A 7,112-nucleotide genomic window follows, 5' to 3' on the forward strand; every position below is an offset into this window, starting at 1 on the left:
TTTATTTTAGCACAGAGGTTATAAATTGCAATACATAACTAATACATTGTAAGAAATATGTAGAAAAGTAATCAGTTTATATGAGTCTATATGAAGATGTTTTTGTTAAGAAATTGTAATATTTATTAATTAAATTAGTTATGATTTATTCACTGTAGCACAGTGTAATTGTATGTACATTTATTTTTCATCAGTTTTTATTAGGGATGTCCGATAATGTTTTTTTGCCGATATCCAATATTCCGATATTGTCCAACTCTTTAATTACTGATACCGATATCAACCGATATATACAGTCGTGGAATTAACACATTATTATGCCTAATTTGGACAACCAAGTATGGTGAAGATAAGGTACTTTTAAAAAAAATTAATAAAATAAAATAAGATAAATAAATTCAAAACATTTTCTTGAATAAAAAAGAAAGTAAAACAATATAAAAACAGTTACATTGAAACTAGTAATTAATGAAAATGAGTAAAATTAACTGTTAAAGGTTAGTACTATTAGTGGACCAGCAGCACGCACAATCATGTGTGCTTACGGACTGTATCCCTTGCAGACTGTATTGATATTTATTGATATATAATGTAGGAACCAGAATATTAATAACAGAAAGAAACAACCCTTTTGTGTGAATGAGTGTGAATGAGTGTAAATGAGTGTAAATGGGGGAGGAAGGTTTTTTGGGTTGGTGCACTAATTGTAAGTGTATCTTGTGTTTTTTATGTTGATTTAATAAAAAAAAACTAAAAAAAAAACAATACCGATAATAAAAAATACGATAATTTCCGATATTACATTTTAACGCATTTATCGGCCGATAATATCGGCCTGCCGATATTATCGGACGTCTCTAATTTTTATGAATCCCTTCTTTTGAAGTATATTTGGTGAGCATTTATTTTTGTAATCAGCTTGACTTGAGCATTGCTAATAATCTTTGTGATTAACACATGCGTTCATATCATTTGACATTTGTAAGTAGGTTACATATAATTATTGAATATCATTAAGATCAAGAGTAAGAATACTAATTCAGTGTTAATATTTTAGTGGGCCCTGGGCCCCTGTGTAGTGGAAAAGTTGGGTCCTAAGGTCAAAAAGGTTCAAATCAGATTAACAATCACTTTTTAATTCTAATGAGTTGCGATGAATCGCAGTTAATTGATACATGTTGCAATATGTTTACATACTCCATCATGCTTTGTTTAGAACCATTCAAATGATACAGTAATGGCTTACATGGCTATATAGTTGGTATTTTGTTACATTTTATTTAAATTTAGTTTGAAATCTTATTGCATACTGATGTATCTGTGCAAAATGAGTTTGCTCTGCTTTCATTTTGGGTGTCGTAAAGCGCCTGTAACTGCCGTAAAAGGGTATATTCAGTTCAAGCAGGGCAAGGAGAAAACAGTTTGTGGCAACCATCATGTCAATCACCTGTCAATGACGTGTTTGTGATATCGTCATATTCATTATTTTATCATTTTTATTATTAATTGTCATTTGTCATTCCTGTCATTGATCATCAGGAGAGAAAAATAAAATAAATCCTGTCATTTTTTGGCAATGGAACATTATCTACCCATTATTGACACACAATGATATTTTATTGTCAGAATAACATATATGGACATGTTTTTATGGTTTACTTGAATGCACTTCATTTACAGTATTAACTACAGTATAGTAAATGCAGGTGCAAGGTCCAGATGCACACCAAGAGATAAAACCTGTACACTAAATCTGAATCAAAATCCAGGACCAGATTTGTTGGTTAACAAAGAAGAAATTTTACTTGGTAGGCTGTGCTCTCGTGTTTACTTTATTCAACTACTAATAACAAATAACTAAACATATAAACAAGTACTTAATAACTAAAACGTGCAAGGCTAACAAATAATAGAAAAGTGGTGAACAGAGCAGAGCAAAAAGATGATGAAGTGAGCATGAGTAAGTACAGTCACAGTGACAGATTAGTTCCAGAGTTCTTTTACAGCGTTTATCAGATTGTTCGCCTGCGGGGGAAAAACTGTTCTTATAACGAGTTGTTTTGGCGTACAGTGATTTGTGACGCCTTCCGGAGGGGAGGAGTTTAAACAGTTTGTGACCAGGGTGTGAGGGGTCTGAAGTGACGCTACCTGCTCTTTTACTGACCCTGGATCGCTATAACTCCTGGATGGCGGGAAGGTCGACACCGACAATCAATTCTGCAGAAGTCGGTTGCAGTCTGTCCTGCTTGGTTGCAGATCCAAACCAGACAGTGACGGAGGTGCACAGGACAGACTGAACGACAACTCCCAATGCACTTATGTCTAGTCAGGGTGTATTTTAAAGCAAAATTTGCACATTGACTCGTTCAGTGAACATACACTATGGTCTGGTGTGGATGAACTTGACTGGCCTGCACAGAGTCCTGACCTGAACCCGATAGAACACCTTTGGGATGAAATAGAACGTAGACTGAGAGCCAGGCCTTCTCGACCAACATCAGTGTGTGACTTCACCAATGCGCTTTTGGAAGAATGGTCGAAAATTCCTATAAACACACTCCGCAACCTTGTGGACAGCCTTCCCAGAAGAGTTGAAGCTGTAATAGCTGCAAAAGATGGATCCACATTATATTGAACCCTGTTTCTGTCTTGCCTCTTGGTGAGGGCGGTCGCATTTTTCTCCGCTCCCTCCTTCCCTGCTTGCTTCCTTCGTGTCCTTGTCCTGTCTGAACTTTTTTGAAGCCTCTTTCTTTGCGCTGTCCTCAAATCTAAACATCAAACATGGATATGATCAGCTGGACTCTCGACGCAATTGACAAAGTCTTTTCGACAAGGAAAAGAGATTCGGGGGAGCCTGGCTGCCCTGATGGAACCATTGCTGCGGGGTACGTGAGAGACTCCTGGGATGAATGGAGAATTATGTGCCTCTCAGTCCTTTCCATCGAAGACGTGGAAGACATCTACCTATTTGGAACCGTGATCGCGGGGCACCTGCTGATTGGGCTGGGCATTGCTCTGGTGTATCGTCAAATTCGGAAGACGATGGCAGCCACTCAAGGAGCCCAACGGCTGTTCATCACAATGGAAGGATTGGGTCGGGCTGTGGGAACACAGACTGTGGTGATTTCTGATTTGAATCGCAAAATAGATCTCATCATGGAGAAGCTTGCTGAGAAGGAAGAATTAAATTGAATTTGAGAGAACCAGCACGGACACAGAGCAGGAAGATCATTGTTTTGACTGCTCGAAGAAAACAACATCTTAATCTATGATTTGACTCCCTCGAATGGCCTTGACGCTATCAGGAACAGGCTGTTCTGAAAAACTCCCCCGAGGACTCCTCAACGATGGACGCTTTTGACCTTCCTTTTTTTCAATAACACCTGGTGTCGAACTTTGAGATCGGCCCCAGTCCACAAAAACATTTCAACATCTTACCCAAGTTAATTGGGCATACATGCACGCACCCGCCCCTCCCCCAATCAACGCCTTCACCACTGCTTAATTCCTCTTCGGGGTTGTGGACGGCTGAGTAGCGCTTTATAGCGGCAGCCGGCCTTCAGAGCCCCAAATCCCCTCCCCCCCCCTCTGTTGCGAGTTGTTGTGATTACATGTATCGTGTTTATGTGTGCTATGCTATGTGAGGTTGTTTCCTTGGACTCAGTCTGGACCCCTCCCGAGGGTCCAGCCTTAGACTGATAATTTTTTTACTCTTCCCACTTTCCCAATGTCACCTTTTTCCAGTGACGTGCGGTGAGGTTGATGGCTGGTGAGGCACTGACTTCATCACAGTCAGATTTACAAACATATGAACCCTAAAGAGTATCTTATTCGCCATTTGATTGGCAGCAGTTAACGGGTTATGTTTAAAAGCTCATACCAGCATTCTTCCCTGCTTGGCACTCAGCATCAAGGGTTAGAATTGGGGGTTAAATCACCAAAAATTATTCCCGGGCGCGGCGCCGCTGCTGCCCACTGCTCCCCTCACCTCCCAGGGGGTGATCAAGGGGATGGGTCAAATGCAGAGAACAAATTTCACCACACCTAGTGTGTGTGTGACAATCATTGGTACTTTAACTTAACTTTAACTTTACACATACAAACTGTAGCACAAAAAAAAGCACATTTAATAAAAAAAACGCTATTATGGTCTTACCTTTACTTATAAGTGCGGGAACAGTGGTGTTCGTGTTGGAGGAGTTGTGAATCAATGAAATATGAAATCCGTGCTGCAGTCTGCAAGTGTACCTAATGTTGTGTCCCTGCAGTCGTTCACGGCTCCTCCGGCGCGAGCATTGTTGTTTTTGCACTTTTTGGCTTCTTGTTAAGTGACTTTTTTTGGGTGGATTCGGTCTTGCACGTGGAGGGTTTGGGTGTGGACTTTGGTTGGTGTGGCGCTCCCGTCGGGGGGTGCATTCTGCGCGGGGGTGCATTAACCGGCACCAGGAGGCGGGATTACTGCGAGCCTCACACAGTGTGTTTTCGCAGCAGTTTTATGATTGCTCAGCACAAGAAATACGTTACACACATACAGTTGTTGACAAAATACACTGTACATTATATACCTCAGCTAACTAAACTATGGACATGTATAATATAATTCATAAAGCAATACGGTCTCACTGCACAGCAGGCCAGCAGTTAGCAGAGTCATTGCGCAATCCATGTTGAGGCACAACTCAGTGACGTGCCTCAACTGGCTGCTGATCACCGCACCGTTTCTTCTCAGTATTTGAACGGCAAATGTGAAAATTCTGCGATTTTAAATAAAAATAATCTAAAACTGGTGAAGTTAAATGGAAAATAACGTTATAGTATAATCACTGGATACATATAACAATTTAATTTTTTTTTTTTCTTTTTACAATTTTTTCTTTCTATGATGGCAGGTGAGGCCCTGCCTCACCTGCCTCCAGTGACAGCACGTCACTGCCAGTGACAGCACGTCACTGCCTTTTTCCCACCTTTTTTAAGGAGCGCTGTAAGTGGCTGATTCGTCGGCGGTCTCGTCTTGTCCCCTTGTAACGTATGTCTGCTCTTAGTGGGACTGTGCCGAAAATGAAATTTCAGTTCTTATGTGTCTTGTACATGTTAAAGAATGGACAATAATAAAGCATCTTAAATCTTGAATCTTGATGGGTTAGGAATGGGATGGCACTTCAAGTTCATGTGTGATTCAAGGCAGGTGGCCAAATACTTTTGGCAATATAGTGTAAAACAACCTGCAGTCAAAATAAATTGCATGATTAATCTGAATTATGCCACATTGTATTGTGATTAATTGCATGTGTTAACTTTGTCAGCCATAAAGCTTTGTTTTAATCCATCAGAATCATCATTTTGTCCCCTCCACGCCCTCCACCTCTCACTGTTATACAAAAGATGGAAGTCCAAATCCATGGTTAATTTCCAGGGAAAGCTTTGTCATAAAACACTTTCCATTAATTAGTGCCTGTGTTTTTAACAGGAGAAGTGGGAGGTGGGGGGGGTGGAGGGGTCGAGTGATTAATGAGCTAACCGGTGCAGCCACAACGTCTCGCCTTGCTCCAGCGGCGAGCGTGAGAGTCAGCGCCACAAAGAGGGAGGAAGAAAAATAAACATGTGACCTTTGGAAATTCATTGAAAGGGTGGCTGTGTACATTTTCAAAGGGCTGCCGGAGCGTTGGAGCCGAACTGTGAGTGAGAGGGCAGCGCGGGGCTGGATTACACCCTCTCTGGTGCCACAAGTCCAGCAGACGAGGATGGGTGGAGGCTCCACTCGGACAAGGAAAGCGCTTCACCTCTTGACCTGCTCTACCTTTTCAACGTGCTCGCTGGGACTGAGTTACTTATCAACAGAATATACGGTGGAATTTAATGCCATATTATGCACTACTGAGATATTCTTTCACAAATAAGACAATTTAATAAACACCATTACAGAAACTGCATAAAAAAAAGATGCCAATGCTTAATGTTGATTAAAATACTGATTTAACAAAAGATTACTGTATTTTCCGGACCATAGGGCGCACCGGATTATAAGGCGCACTGCCGATGAGCGGGTCTTTTCAGGTCTATTTTCATACAAAAGACGCACCAGATTATAAGGTGCAATAAAGGGGTCATATTATGACTTTTTTCCAAATGTAAAACACTTAAAGTTAAAAAGTTAAAGTACCAATGATTGTCACACACACACTAGGTGTGGCGAAATTATTCTCTGCATTTAACCCGTCACCCTTGATCACCCCCTGGGAGGTGAGGGGAGCAGTGGGCAGCAGCGGTGGCCGCGCCCGGGAATCATTTTTGGTGATTTAACCCCCAATTCCAACCCTTGATACTGAGTGCCAAGCAGGGAGGTAATGGGTCCCATTTTTATAGTCTTTGGTATGACTCGGCCGGGGTTTGAACCCACAACCTACCGATCTCAGGGCGGACACTCTAACCACTAGGCCACTGAGTAGGTCACTTCCTTGTGGTCTACATCAGTGGTCCCCAACCACCGGTCCGTGGATCGATTGGTACCGGACCGCAGAAGAAATAAAAAAAAAAACTTTTTTTTATTTTTATTTTTTTTATTAAATCAACATAAAAATACACAAGATACACTTACAATTAGTGCACCAACCCAAAAACCTCCCTCCCCTATTCACACTCATTCACACAAAAGGGTTGTTCCTTTCTGTTATTAATATTTCTGGTTCCTACATTAGATATCAATATACAAACCCCATTTCCATATGAGTTGGGAAATTGTGTTAGATGTAAATATAAACGGAATACAACGATTTGCAAATCCTTTTCAACCCATATTCAATTGAATGCACTACAAAGACAAGATATTTGATGTTCAAACTCATAAACTTTTTTTTTTTTTTTGCAAATAATAATGAACTTAGAATTTCATGGCTGCAACATGTGCCAAAGTAGCTGGGAAAGGGCATGTTCACCACTTTGTTACATGGCCTTTCCTTTTAACAACACTCAGTAAATGTTTGGGAACTGAGACACATTTTTGAAGCTTCTCAGGTGGAATTCTTTCCCATTCTTGCTGGATGTACAGCCGAAGTTGTTCAACAGTCCGGGGGTCTCCGTTGTGGTATTTTAGGCTTCATATGCGCCACACATTT

This window comes from Nerophis lumbriciformis, linkage group LG15, assembly GCF_033978685.3.
Source record: "Nerophis lumbriciformis linkage group LG15, RoL_Nlum_v2.1, whole genome shotgun sequence".
Lineage (NCBI taxonomy): Eukaryota > Metazoa > Chordata > Actinopteri > Syngnathiformes > Syngnathidae > Nerophis > Nerophis lumbriciformis.